General features: G+C 45.4%; 1 long non-coding RNA gene across 5 annotated transcripts in view; it reads right to left on the bottom strand.

Moving 5' to 3' along the window:
* Window positions 1–16,746, bottom strand: part of LOC131763526 (uncharacterized) — a 138,137-nt gene that overhangs the window by 24,399 nt on the left and 96,992 nt on the right. For 3 of the 5 annotated variants that reach the window (XR_010842512.1, XR_010842514.1, XR_010842513.1), the window contains one exon: window positions 14,409–14,538. The exons of the other annotated variants lie outside the window; for them this stretch is intronic. This is a non-coding gene — a long non-coding RNA (uncharacterized lncRNA). The remainder of the gene's footprint in view (window positions 1–14,408; window positions 14,539–16,746) is intronic. 5 annotated transcript variants of the gene reach the window in all.

Raw genomic sequence — 16,746 nt, forward strand, 5'->3', positions numbered from 1 at the left:
GACAAAGTCCCATGTTTCCAGCAAAGATATTTCAAGTTTGGAGGAAAAATAAGACTAATTACAGTTCTGACTATAAGTCAAGGCTCCAAAAGGACTTCCTAAAAATGCTTTAGAAATGCAAGTTTTTCTAAAGAGCTCCCCCCTCCAAAAGAGAAAGAGAGGTTAATTTGAGAGAACATCTGCAAAAGTTTTTGTCCTGCCTCAGAATTTCAGGAATGTCACTGTAATGGATTCATCTTAGTGCAGATAAAATCAAGGGCAGTGAATGGTAGGGTGTTCTATCACCCAAAATGGCAGCCATTTCACTGCAATTTAAGCAAAACATTAAGAGGGCAATCTTTTCCTTAAGGGTCTTATTATAAAGTAATGCAAAAAGCTGCTTGCACTTAACTCTGAGTAGTTATGCGTTTTTAACCCATACAGAAAGAACACAGAGATCTTTCTGGTTATTATTTAGTTCATTGGGAAATTTGATAAATGAAACAGTTACCTTAATATCAAAGGAAGGAGAATTGAACATTTTCCCCATTATCAGGGCATCGAGGCTGCAGAACCGAATTGAAGGAATATTTATTGTGCACTTAAGGACATATGGAGAGATTAAAGGATTAGCTTCAGAGAACATTATGGTAGTTTTTCTATTTTGTGTTTGACAAAAGGCTTTCAAATATTTCACTTGGTCCTCATAATAACTCTTAGAGTTAGCGTGTTAGTCAGGATTCTTTTAGGTTACAGGTGAAAGATACATATCCTAAGCGTGCATAAGCATGAGAGGGAATGTATTGGCAAACATAAAATGGGCCACTTTCAGGCCTGGCTGGATCCAGAGGCCAAACAACATCTCTCTCTCCCTCTCTCCCTCTCTCATTCTTCTCTCTCATTCTCTCTTACTCCTTCCCTCTCTGTATTTTAGCTTCATTTTTCTTTAACACATTAGTGTTATCTTCTCCTATTGTAGACGGCTTCCTACAGGCAACTAAAGCTTACATCATCCTTGTAGATTGCAATTCCAGACGAAGCAGAAATCAGATCATGTGGAGAGATTCTAAGTGGCCCTGCTTTGGCCATGTACCCATCCCTTGAGCCAACCTCTGTGAACAATGGAGCAGTTTAACACCATTGGCTGGGTTCAAATCTATAGCCACTACTGTGACCAGAGAGTAGACATGACTGACAGTTCAGCCAGAGCCACATGGTATTAGGGCTGGGGATATTATTCCTGCAATGGAAAGAGGATTGCTAAGCTGACAAAAGCCACAAATAGGCAGAGCCAATATCGTAGTCCTATTTTGCCAATGAACAAATTTTGATGGACTGGCCCAAATTTTTTAAATGTCTGTTAAAAAATAATAAAAAAAAAACAAAAATAAATGAATAAAATAAAATAAAAAATTTTAAAAATCTGTTCATCATAGCCTCATTAACCTTCATTCCATAAGACAGATGAGGTTTAAAATAAACAGTAACTCAGTAAATTAAACTTACATGAAAGAAAAAATTCTAAGATCCTTCTCTGAGAGTCAGTCTTATGTAGGGAGATGCATACGGTGTGTATATGAAGGAGGAAGGAGAAACGCAGTAAGAAAGTTATTTGAGTCCTTGTCACTTGCCCTCTAGACTGCAGACTTTTTGAGGAAAGAATCTGTGACTTCTCCCTGCTTTATCCCCTGCAGGGCTTGGCAAATGATAGCAAACAGCTGAATACAGAGAAATAAATTAGCACCCTTTGCTTGTCCTCTTTTCCTCGGTAAATTGATGTGAGTTCAGTATATTACCCTCAGTGCTATGTCCATCCGATAGACAAGCCTGACCTTCTACATTAGCAGAAACGGAAGGTGTTTGATAGGGATCTGAGAGCAGTGCAAATAAGCTGGAATCATGAATTTACAGATTAGAGCTGAGTTTTAAATAGCGTATGATTCAACTCCTCTAATTTTACGTATCAGAGAATGGATGCCAGAAAATGTATATCAAGCCCCAAATTCTCTGTGGGGGGAAGTGGCAGAGGTACGTAGGCTACTGTCCTTGGTTCTGAACCATTCCTCCATCCGACTTGCTTTTCCTACTGGTGGACCCGTGCATTTCTGTCCAACCTCTCCTGGTCCTATGGGTGTCTCGGTATTTTTGCTTTCAAGATGGATGGGGGAAAAAAAGATAAGCTATTGGGCTTCCCTGGTGGCGCAGTGGTTGAGAGTCTGCCTGCCGATGCAGGGGACACGGGTTCGTGCCCCGGTTCGGGAGGATCCCGTATGCCGCGGAGCGGCTGGGCCCGTGAGCCGTGGTCGCTGGGCCTGTGCGTCCGGAGCCTGTGCTCCGCAACGGGAGAGACCACAGCAGCGAGAGGCCCGCGTACCGCAAAAAAAAAAAAAAAAAAAAAAAAAAAAAAAGATAAGCTACTGACTACCTCAGAGAAAAGAACTGAGACCTGTATCACAGTATAGAGGTTATTCTACAAACGTTTGATAGTTTTCTCATTTTTCTCACAATTATTACTCTCTCCTTCCCAGGATGTACTTATGCCATCCAAAGAAGTGATTCAATTTGCACCAAGTTCACAACTGAACGAAAGATCCCAGGTCTCCTGAATCCTAGTCTGTTGGGTTTTCACCCTCCTTTCCCGCCACCTCACCTTACTGTCTCCCTAATATCTGAAATTCCATTCCAAGAGCCTTAAGACTAACCTGTGTTATCTATGGCTTTGTAACTAATCACCCCCAATACTAAGGGGCTTAAAACAATCAATATGTATTACCTTACAGTTCTTGTGTGTCAGCAGTTCAGAAGCAGCTTAGCTGAGTTCTGGCACGGGGTCTCTCATGACATTGCAGTCAAGATATCAGCCAGAGCTGCAGTCGACTGAATGTCTGTCTGGGGCTGGAGGAGCTGCTTCCAAAGAGGTTCGTTCACATGGCTGACAAGCTGGAGATGGTTGTGGGCGGGAAGGGTCAGCTCCTCACCAGGTGGGCCTCTCAATGGTTTACTTACACTGTTCTCACAACAAAGCTTCCCTCCGAATGGACCCTCCAAGAGAACGAGGTAGAAGCAGCTGTGTCTTTTATGAGCTAACCTCTAAAGTCATATACTGTCACTTCCATTTGTCCAACAAACCAACCTAATACAAGCAGATAAATACTAGGACGCATGGATCATTGGGGGCCATCTTGGAGGCTGGCTAATGGCCACAGGCTCTTTTATGCTTTCTTATCATAGCACTTGTCCCAATGTATTATAATTACCTTTTTCTTGCACACCCTCCTGTGGCAGACACAGTTGCCTGCCTACCAAGAGTCACTGTCCCCATTCTCCTTGATGACAGAATCCTGATTTTTTAAAAAATTTTATTTATTTTATTTATTTATTTTTGGCTGCACTGGCTCTTTGTTGCAGCCCGCGGGCTTTCTCTAGTTGCAATGAGCGGGGGATACTCTTCGTTGTGGTGCGCGGGCTTCTCACTGCGGTGGCTTCGCCTGTTGCGGAGCATGGGCTCTAGGTACATGGGCTTCAGTTGTTGTGGCACGTGGCTCAGTAGTTGTGGCTTGTGGGCTCTAGAGCGCAGGCTCAGTAGTTGTGGCGCACAGGCTTAGCTGCTCCACACCATGTGGGATCTTCCCAGATCAGGGCTTGAACCTGTGTCCCCTGCATTGGCGGGCAGATTCTTTACCACTGTGCCACCAGGGAAGCCCCCAGAATCCTGATTTTGTTCAGGTATTAGAAAGCAAGTTTTCCAGGGATCAGCGAACTATGACCCATTGAGCTAAGAATAGTTTTAACATTTTTAAAGGTTATAAAAATTAAAAGAATGCACAACATAGACCATATATTGCACACGAAGCCTAAAATATTTCCCACATGGCCCTTTACAGAAAAAATTTGCTAATTCCTAGTCTAAGTCACTACCTAGAGTTTCCCAACTTTCCCTGAAGGGTTTAAGAACAGGCAAGTGTCCCAATTCTGGCCTGAAGGATAAAGAGAAAGCCTACTGGGCTTGGAGAGCTTTTGGAAAGATTTTTTTTTTTCCTTCATAAGGAATAGAATGGATATCTCAGAGGAGATCCCATATGCCTTTCATCTATCCTTTGTTGGGGGTTGTCTTACAAGAATGGAGCTGTGGCAGCCATTTTGTAACCATGAGGAGAAGGCCAAAAATATTCTGGAGAAGCTGACCCATACCTGACATCATTAAGTTGCTCCGTTAACCAATCCTATTGGGTTGGCCAAAAAGTTCATTTGGGTCTTTCTATAAGATGTTATGGAAAGACCTGAACGAAATTTTTGGCCAACCCAATAAAGCAACCTACTTTCATATTTTTGTTACATGAGAAAATTAAAATTATCTTTAAGCCAATCTTTGGGAGTCTTGTTACTTACAGCTAAAAACACTCTAAATTTTATATACTCCCCTCTAGACAGTGAACTTTTACAGGGCAAAAATGCATGTTTATCACAAACCCTTTATTTCTACAATAAGGCCTGGCATAGAATAAAGTCTTAAGTATTAGTTGTCTAAATCATGGTTTCTTGACCTCAGCACTATTGACATTTGGGGCCAGATAATTCTTTGTTGTGGGGCTGTCCTGTGGATTGCAGGATGTTTAGCAGCATCCCTGGCCTCTACCCACGAGATGCTACTAACACCCCTTCCCTTAAGTTGTGACAAACGAAAGTGTTCCCAGACATTTCCAAAATGCCCCCGGGGAACAAAATCACTCGTGGTTGAGAACCACTGATCTTATGGAATAATTCTTAGTATATTCATTTCTAGCATAAAAGATTTATTATGCAAAACTTTAGATTAAATGTGGGGGTCAGTCAGACGTTGGTCAAGGCAGAGAGGCCTTGGAGACAATGGGTATATTGAAAAGGAGAGATGGGGCTTCCCTGGTGGCGCAGTGGTTGAGAGTCCGCCTGCCGATGCAGGGGACGCGGGTTCGTGCCCCGGTCCGGGAAGATCCCATATGCCGCGGAGCGGCTGGGCCGGTGAGCCATGGCCGCTGAGCCTGCGCGTCCGGAGCCTGTGCTCTGCAACGGGAGAGGCCACAACAGTGGGAGGCCCGCGTACCGAAAAAAAAAAGGGTGGGGGGGGGATGGAACCATAAAGGCAAAGGAAGAGGAAGGAGGTGGGCAAGGTAGAAACCTTGGCTATGTCTCAGGCTGGCGGGGCATGGAGATAACCACTCTCATCTCCTCTTCTGATTCTTTTTGTTGTGTGGGAGTTATTGGAACATAATGAGAAAGTTTCTTGGTCTGGGTCTTGGAAAAAACAGTCCTGGAGGGCTTCCCTGGTGGCGCAGTGGTTGAGAATCCGCCTGCCGATGCAGGGGACGCGGGTTCGTGCCCCGGTCCGGGAAGATCCCATATGCCGCGGAGCGGCTGGGCCCGTGAGCCATGGCCGCTGAGCCTGTGCGTCCGGAGCCTGTGCTCCACAACGGGAGAGGCCACAACAGTGAGAGGCCCGCGTACCACAAAAAAAAAAAAAAAAAAAAAAAAAAAAAAAAAACAGTCCTGGGGAACCACAAACAGTCTGATGACAAAGATGAAAAGAAAGAGGTGCGATCTTGCTAATGGTACCCAGAGTTCTGGGAGGCTATAACGCTTTGGGGCAAAGGTTTTGATAAAGGATGGGGTGGGGTGGGGGAAGATTAGAAGGTAGCACATAAAAGTGGTAGAAAAAACACAACCCAATAATGAGAAAAATCACTGTGTAAGAGTGGTTCCCTGCAAGATGCCTATCTCTTTTGAAAATACAGCAGGAAAGTTTCCATCACACTGTTTTCTGTCAAATGCTGGCCCCTGACAGGTTGTGGCATATGGAGTGTGGTTTGTCTTTTAAGTCATTGGGGTTTTCTCACTCAACGTCACCAAATGGTGGCTGTAATTATGGCAGTAAATGCTTCTCAAATGACAGCTTTCTTTCTTCCTTAAAAGGGTGAACATTTTTAACAAGGCTGTGGAGTAGACCACAGAGAAATATGTGCTGCAGGGCTTTTTTGGAAAGGAGGCTAGAGAATGCAATCCACCGCTCAGAAAGGAAGTTGATTTCCTAGAAAGAGCCTGGGGCAAAGAGGTAAGAGGCCAGAGTTCTAATCCAGGCCCCATCCGGCCCCCACCTGCTACCTTTGTGAGCTTCATTGGGCAAGCCCCTCCACCTCCCTGAGCCCTGGTTTTCTCAGATGTGAATGTGGCGGATTGAACCAAATTCTCTCTGCGTGCAAGAGCTTCCTTAATTGCACCTACATATGCAAGGAGGACTATTACCCTCATCACCTCCACAACTTGTGTCCTTCTACAAAAGGTGAACAGCCTCCCGATTGTTTGTGCAAGGCTCCTGCTATGTGCACATGCACCCATCAGTGGCCTCTAGACATTGGATTAATGTAAATCTGGCCCTCAGTCTTATGCTTAAAATCTTTCCATGTACCTCACTGACCCAACCTAACCTTGGATGGCAAGGACGCCCACAGTCCAGCTCTCCTCATGCTCTAGCCTCAAATCTTATTGCTTTCCATGTCACATCTAGGCTCTAGCCACCCCAAAGTATATGCGGTTTGCCGCACGGGCCACTTCTCTCACTTGCCTTGAGAGATACATGGGTACCTTCGGCGCAGAATGGCCTCCCTCTTACCCAGCTTTTCACCTGACTAAATCCTACTTTTTCTTCAAGTCCCAGTTTAAAAGGCACTTCCCCTGTGTTATGGGCTGAATTGTGTTGGCCCTCAAATTCATATGTTGAAGCCCTAACCCCCAGTACTCCGAATGTGTTTGGACATAGGGCACTTACAGCAGTCATTAAGGTGAAATGAGGTCATATGTGTGGACCCTGATCCAATATGACTGGTGTCCTTACAAGAAGAGATCAGGACACAGAAATACATGGAGGGAAGACCACACGAAGCTGGCTGTCTGCAAGCCAAGGAGAAATCAACCCTTTTGACACCTTGATCTTGGACTTCCAGCCTTTAGAACTGTGAAGAAATAAATTTCTGTTGTTTAAGCCACCAGTTTAAGTACCACCAGTCTGTGGTACTTCATTATGGCAGCCCAAGCAAACTAATACACCCTAGGAAGCCTTCCATGAATTCCAGGAGACCAGCCATGACCTTCTGTTAACCATCCTTTATTTTCCTTTTCCAAACACTTATCACATTGAATTGTCTCCTTTCTACATTCTGTCTCCTTAGTGTGTGAGCGTGTGTGGGTTGACGGCTCGGATTGAGGGGTGGATGACTGAAGGTCTTGAGGTCGGGTTTGTGTGTCTCTGTATCATCAAGACCTACTGAATGCCTAAAGGCATGTAGAAGGCATACAGTATGTTTCCCGTAGATGGATGGATGGATGTGAATGAAAAAATTCATGTCTGTTATCCAGACAATGTAGGTAAACAAAAACTCTCGCTGAAGGAGAGACATGGATTTGGAGCAGTATTTTCCTAGTCAGTTTACCTAAATTCACTAACTTCTTTTTTTTGTTTGTTTTTGTTTTTGTTTTGTGGTACGCAGGCCTCTCACCGTTGTGGCCCCTCCTGTTGCGGAGCACAGGCTCCGGATGCGCAGGCTCAGCAGCCATGGTTCACGGGCCCAGCCGCTCCGCGGCATGTGGGATCTTCCCGGACCGGGGCACGAACCCGCGTCCCCCGCATCGGCAGGCGAACTCTCAACCCCTGCGCCACCAGGGAAGCCCAATTCACTAACTTCTAATCAAAGTATCTATACCTCACTAGACCTATGAAGTTACACATTCCAAATGTTCCCCAAATTGGTCATAGAATCATTAATAGTCAAAGAAAAATTTCTGGTGGGTTTTCCATTATTTATCTAGGTTCTCCATCTCTCTTTCACTCACATTCCCCATAGGAGTCAGGGTCAGTGATGGTGGGAGGAGAAGATGGAAGAGAGAAGAGATTCTTGGTGCATTTAGGAATCCACAATCCTCCACTTTCTATGTAACCCCCAATCATAGCACAAAATGATGAGCTTAAAGGAATAAATCCAATATTAGAGAAGTTCTTTAGAAAATAAAATCCCAGTTTGTGCTTTCAGCAATTGAAATCACCCAATAATACCCAGGCTAGATCCACTTTCTTTTTTTTTTTTCTTTTTTTTTTTTCTTTTTTTTTTTTCTTTGCGGTACGCGGGCCTCTCACTGTTGTGGCCTCTCCCGTTGTGGAACACAGGCTCCGGACACGCAGGCTCAGCGGCCATGGCTCACGGGCCCAGCCGCTCCGCGGCACGTGGGATCTTCCCGGACCGGGGCACGAACCCGCATCCCCTGCATCGGCAGGCGGACTCTCAACCACTGCGCCACCAGGGAAGCCCCTAGATCCACTTTCTTGATACTTGGATAATGAACAGCTGAAAGCCACCACAGCCAGACAGAGCAGTTAGAGAGAAAAAGAAAATTCAGAACTTGCCAATACATTCCACTCTGTCAACTCTGTCAGCCAAGTGTTTCCTTTAATTACTATTGATTTTCATAATAGTTTATTAACCCAATATGTCAATTCAAGTTTGTCACAGACTGTTGTGCACGTAGAATAATTCGCTTTGCAGTCTTGGAAGGGAAGGAGGGGCAGGTGTAATGGGAATACATGCATCCACCTTACACATTCGTGTCTGCTTTTTAAAAATTGTTTTGATTGGGCAGAACTTTATTTTCTTTCAACTGAATAGATCAGTCATCCTGACAGTGTTTTGGCTCCCGGCATTAGAGTCTGAAGTACTCTAATTACTCACTGGCTTTGAGGGGAGGGAGTGGGTGTGGAGAAATGGGAGACAGAACTGATTGGACAAATTAAGTCGATAAAACCACCTTACAACTTTCACTGTTAACATCTTATAAATCTTATATAGTCAGCACAAGGACTTGTATAGAGTTGAGAGAATCAGGGTCAAGACTCGTTTTTTTTGCCGCTGAAGACCCTATTCAAGGCTCCGTGTCCACACCGGTTAAATATGGGGCTTCGTGGTACCTGCCTCATCCTCCCTTCCCGAGCAGGAACAGGGCCCACATCCGCTTGGGGAAGGGCTTCTTAAAGATTAGAGCACACAGGAAGTGAAGACGTTACAGGCTTCCTTTTTTACCGAAAGGTATCATTAACTTCCAAACACCGAAGGATACAGCAGACTCAGAGTAAGGCCTGGAACCAGAAGCTCCCAGGATTTACCAATCTTGGCTAATAAAATAGAAATTAAACAGCAATTACCGCAGGAGGGAAATCAGATTAATGGGGTGGTGCTTTATCTGAATATTCACTATGAATTAGGATGATTCCATTACAAGGCTCAGGCAGGGCATGCTTTTATTGGTTCATCAATAAGGCACACGTCCTAATGGACGGGCATAAAACATACTCTGAGGACTCAGCCCCGGCTTTCCTGCCAGAGCCCAGAACCTCGAAATAATTCACACGGTACAAAATCTCTTTCCTTGCAGTCTGTAAAACACTCATGAAAAACACCGGGCTTTGTAGAAAAATGAGGATTTAAAAGGTCATGGATGCTTCCATCTTTCCTTTCTTCATTAGGGTCAAACCTGCTTATAATTGTCAGGCCTGGAATTCCCTAAAAGGCAAAAAGTAACAACTCAAATTGGCACGGGGCCTTTGAGGTAGGGCCGTGCGGACGCGGTCCTGGTTGTTGCCAGCCTGTGGGTCAGAGGTTCATTCCCAAATCAGGCTGACTCTTACCCGCTAAAGCAGGACCTCAGCCTCGTCGTGTCACAGCACGTACCCATATGCTGGCCTCCTTGCGGAAGCCACTGCTCACCAGCTCACGCCCCTCGGCGCCCTCCCTGCTGTCCCTCATTCCAGCATCAATATGGGGAGAAGGTCCCCACCAGGCGGAACCCAGTCCCTTGGGTCCCAAAGTATCCTGCTTGTGCACAGGGCACTACCAGGTGTTTCGGGAACTTCTTGGGCTCTTACCTATCTCTTCTCCACCCTGAAACTCAAGACCGATTCATGAGACAAGGTTAGGTGACAAAACTCTACTGTCCCTACCTCTCTCCTCTTGCCTCTTCATGTATAAAGAGAAATAAATCCGTACCTTCCTTTAGCCAATAAAACAAAAGCTACCCGATCTAACAATTTGGAAACAAAATAGCTATAAGAATCAACACATATAACCAAAGAGAGGAACAATACCACCTAGGTTCGTACTCAAGGGAACTAAAACTAACCATCCACACAAAAACTTTTAGTTACATGTTGGTAGCAATATTATTCATAATAGCCACGAAATGAAAGCAACCCGAACGCCCGTCAGTTGATGAATGGGTGAATAAAATGGGGTACATCTGAAATGGAGCAGGACCCTATGGTCCTCACTCCCCCATGTCCTCAGCCTGACTTTTGCCTGTGGAAGAAGTTTAGCCAAAGAATAAGTTTAATCAGAGAAGTGACAAAATGCAGAAACAAAGGAAAACAGTCGTAGGAGACCAAATAATAATAGTTTAGTCGGTAAGCATACTCAGGGACCTTTAGTTCTTCTTTAAGGGTTACAGATAATATTCTGAGCCACACCCTGTGAGCTGTCTTAGAGATACTGAAACCCCACCAGGTGGAAGAAGTGAACTACATGATGACCGGACTGGAGCCATACAGAGCTTCCACAATTCCAAGAATTGGCCTCCAAGAAATGCAAACAACCCGACCCTGGAACTGAAGATTAACTGTACCTAAAACAGTCTAGATGAGGCTGGTCAGACAACCGATGACGAATTTCAAGATGACGGTCAGAGCTGACTGTGCTGTTTCTGCATGTATCTCCCTCCATCTGCCTATAAAAGCTGTTGCCCACTGACTGTTAGTCGGGGGGAGTAGGCCTTTGGACAGGCATCTGCCCTCCCCTGCCACAGTTGCTGGCATCCAAAATAAAGCAAACTTTCCTTTCCACCAACCTGTCTTCTTTATTGGCTTTTGAGCGGCGAGCAGCCAGACCCCACTTCCGGTTACACATCCATAAAATAGAATATTATTAAACTATAAAAAGGAACAAAGTACAGATACATGCTACAACATGGATGAACCTTAAACTTACGCTAAGTGAAAGAAGCCAAACACAAAGACCACATATTGTCTGATTCCATTTGTATGAAATGTCCAGAATAGGTAAAGCCAGAGAGACAGAAAGTCAGTTGGTACTTGCAACGGGCTAAGGGAAGGGGGGGAATGGGGTGTGACTGTTAATGGGTATCTTTTGGGAGGTCACTTTTGAGTGAAGAGAATGTTCTGGAATTAAGGGTGATAGTTGTACAACTCTAGTGAGTACACTAGAATTTAAAGGTTAATTTTATGGTATGGGAATTAGATTTCAATTAAAAAAAATTTTTTTAAGTGAGAGGTAGGAGAAAAGAAAGAATCACCAGCTCTCCAGTTCCTTCTAGCAAAATCAAACTTGGGCTCAGCTGAGAGATTCCACGACACCTACCAAGGATTGCAGTTAAGTTGGAAGCATCAAAAGGCTGTCTGCCTCCAAATGCGTCACTGCTTACTTACTGGTGCCTGACACTCTACTGTGGTTACATTCTAGTCAAAGCATTTTAATACTTTACTCTTATTTTTCACATTTGTGGAACAATCTCTGAATCCAGTCTTGCCTCTAAATGAAAACAAGTACAATACAATTCTTTGTCCCCTCAGTGGGTTTCAGGCTGTATGGTTTGATGGAAAGGTTGCAAAAAAAAACCCCAAAACATTCTGCATTTGAGCTGATATCCATGGTTTTTCACTCTCCCTTTCTGTATTTGAATAGGAGCTTTGAAAGATATTGGCCCTGCATATGGCACTTACTTAGTAGAGGATTCAGTGGATATAGTAAGCTTGCTGTAGTCACTTAGTTATTCAGTACTTACTTTGAGGTAAGCTAGAGACAGGGGTCTGAGTCAGCTGGGACCAGATATTATTCATAAGAATCATGGATTTGGGAGCTAGAATGTCTGGATTTGAAGTCTAGTTCTACCTCAAGACTTTTTTTTTTTGGCCGTGCCACGTGGCATGAGGGATCCTAGTTATCCAACCAGGGATCAAAACCATGACCCCTGCAGTGGAAGCAGGAATCCCGATCGCTGGACCGCCAGGGAAGTCCCTACCACAACACTTTGAGCAAGTTATATAAGCTTTCTGTGCCTTGATTTCCTCAACTGTAAAATGGGAATAGTGTAATTGTACCTCACAGTATAATCGTAGAAATGTGGTTTTTTTCGGTTTGTCTAATCACCTAACATTTATTTTTTTTAATTAATTTTTATTGGTGTACAGTTGCTTTACAATGTGTTAGTTTCTACTATACAGTGAAATAAATCAGCTATACATGTACATATTTCCCCTCTTTTTTTTGGATTTCCTTCCCATTTAGGTCACCACAGAGCACTGAGTAGAGTTCCCGGAGCTATACAGGAGGTTCTCATTAGTTATCTGTTTTATACGCAGTGTCAGTAGTGTATGTATGTCAATTCCAATCTCCCAATCTATCCCACCCCCCGCTTTCCCTCCTTGGTGTCCATACATTTGTTTTCTACGTCTGTGTCTCTATTTCTGCTTTGCAAATGAGATCATCTATACCACTTTTCTAGAGTCCACATATATGTGTTAATATACGATATTTGTTTTTCTCTGGTTTACTTCACAGAAATGGTTAATACATGTAGAGCTTTTAGAACACAGCTGTGATCTTGTGATTTATAATAAGAAATATATATTTGATCTTCATCGCCATGTCTGGAAGAGGGCTCCTAAAACCCTTGGAATTTCCTAAGTGATAAGAGTGACAAAGGTGTCTTTTTTTATGTTAATGAGGTGTGGGACTGAGCCCTTGACCTGTGGACTCTGGTACGATCTCTCTGTAGAGAGTGTCAGAGTTGAGTTGAATTGTTGGACACCCACATGGTGTCCGTATAGCTTGGTGGCGTGGGGTACCTTCTCTCAAACTGAAATTTGTGACCAGAACAGTTACTTGCCTTGCATATGTTACGTATTCGGTACACCTTAGCTGCTGTTATTTCTGAGGATGGCGAGAGAATAGTCTCACCCTTTGCTGCATCCTTTCTATGGAAGCTGTTGGGAAAAGTCCAAGAGGCTTGAAATTGAGATAAACAGATGAACAGCTCTCACACTGCACACCCTCTACTTCCCCTGAAGCCTGCACTAGGCAGGCCTCCAAAGCAAGCAGAGGCAGGTGGCTCTCGGAATGTGGTTTGTCCTGAGCCACTCAGAGCAGTGTTTCTATGTCCCCAAAGAGGGTTAGTGAGGGTGACTCCTGGGCCTGGTTGTCCCTAATCCAGCCCAAGTTCCATGCTTCACCCCCCATTGTTCCTCATATCCTGACAAGCACAGGGAGAATTGCAAGGAACATTCTGGACTCTGCTCTTACGTCCTTCTTTGTAAGTAGAACAACCAGATCCTGGCACTATTTTGGATATTTTGTGCCAGTATGACAGAATAGAACACTCCAAATGGCAATTAAAAATAACCTTCCCGGGGCTTCCCTGGTGGCGCAGTGGTTGAGAATCCGCCTGCCGATGCAGGAGACACGGGTTCGTGCCCTGGTCTGGGAAGATCCCACATGCCGCGGAGCAACTAAGCCCGTGAGCCATGGCCGCTGGGCCTGTGCGTCCGGAGCCTGTGCTCCGCAACGGGAGAGACCACAACAGTGAGAGGCCCGCATACCGCAAAAAAATAAATAAATAAATAAATAAAATAATAACCTTCCCATGGGCTTCCCTGGTGGCGCAGTGGTTGAGAGTCTGCCTGCTGCCGATGCAGAGGGCACGGGTTCGAGCCCTGGTCTGGGAAGATCCCACATGCCGCGGAGCAACTAGGCCGGTGAGCCACAACTACTGAGCCTGCGCGTCCGGAGCCTGCGTTCTGCAACAACAGAGGCTGCTATAGTGAGAGGCACGCGCACCGCGATGAAGAGTGGCCCCCGCTCGCCGCAACTAAGAGAAAGCCCTCGCACGGAAACGAAGACCCAACGCAGCCAAACATAAATAAATAAATAAATAAAATCCTACCCCCAACATCTTCTTTAAAAAAATAAAAAAATAGGGGCCTCCCTGGTGGCGCAGGGGTTGAGAATCTGCCTGCTAATGCAGGGGACACGGGTTCGAGCCCTGGTGTGGGAGGATCCCACATGCCGCGGAGCAACTAAGCCCGTGCGCCACAACTACTGAGTCTGCGCGTCTGGAGCCTGCGCTCCACAACGGGAGAGGTCGCGACGGTGAGAGGCCCGCGCACCGCGATGAAGAGTGGCCCCGGCTCGCCACAATTGGAGAAAGCCCTCGCACAGAAACGAAGACCCGACACAGCCAAAAATAAATAAGTAAAATAAAAAAGAATTATTTTAAAAAAATAAAAATAAAAACTAAATACCCTTGCCCCATCACCTTATATATTGCCAGTTTCTCCATGCACTTACCACTATCTGAACTGGTATCCTGCTTGTGTTCATGTTTGCTGTAATGTACAATTGTTTGTCTCATAGAATGAGGCTTCCAGGAGGGCCAAGTTCTTGACTGTCTTCCTTGTCACTGCTGGATCCCCAGCACCTGGAACAGTGACCAGAACATAGTAGGCATCCAGGGGATATTTCTGGAATGAATGAATGATACTTGCCCCAGAGCTCAGCATGTTGTCTGTGTTCCAGACACAATAATCTCTGCTCAGCCTCCATTTCCCCTCTGACAGAACCGATCAGTGTCTTCCCTCAGTGCCTCTGCTTCTGGGGCCCCTCCGCAGGGGGAGGCGGGTCAGAGGATCTCCCCCGAGACACACACTGCCTCTGCCATCACGGCTGATTGGACCTGGGGTGAACTCCTTCCCTAAGCTGAGACATTCCTAATTATGTTCTGGGAAATTTCGGTTTGGCACTCAGAGATTCTGATTAATAAGGGTTGGTGCAGGGATTTCCCTGGTGGTGCAATGGTTAAGCATCCGCCTGCCAATGCAGGGGACACCGGTTCGAGCCCTGGTCCGGGAAGATCCCACATGCCGCGGAGCAGCTAAGCCCGTGCGCCACAACTACGGAGCCTGAGCTCTAGAGCCCGCGAGCCACAACTACTGAGCCCACGAGCCACAGCTCCTGAGCTCCGCGTACCTAGAACCCGTGCTCCGCAACAAGAGAAGCCACCGCAAGGAGAAGCCTGTGCACCACAACAAAGAGTAGCCCCTGCGTCCCATGACTAGAGAAAGCCCGTGTGCAGCAATGAAGACCCAACACAGCCAAAAAAATAAAATAAAATAAATTTATAAAAAATAAAAATATATTAAATAAGAGTTGGTGCTTAAAATGAGAGACTGGAGTTGTCTGGTCTCAAATATGTTCAAAGCAGAAGGAGCCAGTACGAAGGTAAAGGGAATGAAATGCACTGCAGAGAGGAAGTGAGATGAGAGTTGAGTGAGGGTAGAGAGAGGGAGACATAGTCTGGGCAAATGAACTTGCTGACTGGAGCATGCTGGTTTCGAGTCTTTCATCTTATCCCTCAAGACCTGGCTGTACTTCCAGCCTTACTTTATTTTTTTTCAGTTCACATTATTAGTTGGTTTTTATTTCTTGCCCACAGATAATTCCTGACCACCAAACCCTAGCACATGGGAAGCATCCTCAAAAGCTTTGTTAACGTGACTTGATTTTTCATTCATTCATTCATTCATTTGTTCACTAACTCAACAAATATTTATAGAGCCAGGCACTGGGCTAGAAAGTAGAGGCAAACAGCTATGTAAAAAGTTAGACACCGCCCCTGCCTTGGTGGGATTCTGGCAGGGAGACCGCCATTAATAAAATAAAGACAAGAAGAGAAACAGTGAATTTAACGATGCGTCATACACTGCCTAGTATGTGCCAGGAATGGTGTTGAGCTTAAGTCATCTTCAGTATTATGGCGACCACCATCTGCTCAGAATGGGCACCCGCATACGGTTCTTTACCAAAGAGCTAGTAAACATTTTATCTGATTTGACTCTCATACTGATTCCACATGTATGGAAGATGTCTTAGAAGATGCCCATTTTTTACAGGCACCCACAAGGGTTAAGTGACTTATCCAAAGTCAGTGAGGCCAGTCAGAGGCAAAGCCAGAACTTAACTGCTGTCTTCTGTCTCCAAAGCCCAGTGGGTTTTTTTTCCACTCCTACAAAATGTTGCCTCTTCTGTGAGATGGCACTGCACAGCCCTGTGGAAAATACAGGCAGAAGGAATCCAGGCAGGACTCACTGTCCTATTTTTAGGATAAACTCTGCCAAAACAATGTAGGCAGCAAAGGCAAGAGGCATCTAGCCAGCTGTCTCCGCTGAAGCGCTGGTCTATCCCCAGGGCAGGATCTCTGATAGAGGCCCAGGGTCCCCCCAGGAGGCAGGGTGGATGGCTGAAGTGTGTGAAGCCTCCTGTCTCTTCCCCAAATCTCCCGGGCAGCCAGGGTCTGGTACCCGGGGGTTTCATATTCAGGTACCACAGTGAGACAATAAACACAGTCTGGCCACAGAGCCTCCAGGAGGCTCAGACCAGGCTCATCACAATTACATTAAAGGACTCGAATAAACTGGAAACTCCTGGGGAACCTTGTTTTTCTCCTGACTCATTTCCCAGCACTCCCAGGAAGGATAGAAATTACCTCCTAGGAGCTATAAAAACGAATGTCAGTAAAATCCCCAGAGCTTCCTCAGTGCACTGGAACCCTGTCTTCAGACAATCTTCCCTCCGAGGAAGACAAAATCATGAACTAGCTGGGGTTTTCACTTGACTTTATAAGACCAAG

This window comes from Kogia breviceps, chromosome 10, assembly GCF_026419965.1.
Source record: "Kogia breviceps isolate mKogBre1 chromosome 10, mKogBre1 haplotype 1, whole genome shotgun sequence".
Classification (NCBI taxonomy): Eukaryota; Metazoa; Chordata; class Mammalia; order Artiodactyla; family Physeteridae; genus Kogia; species Kogia breviceps.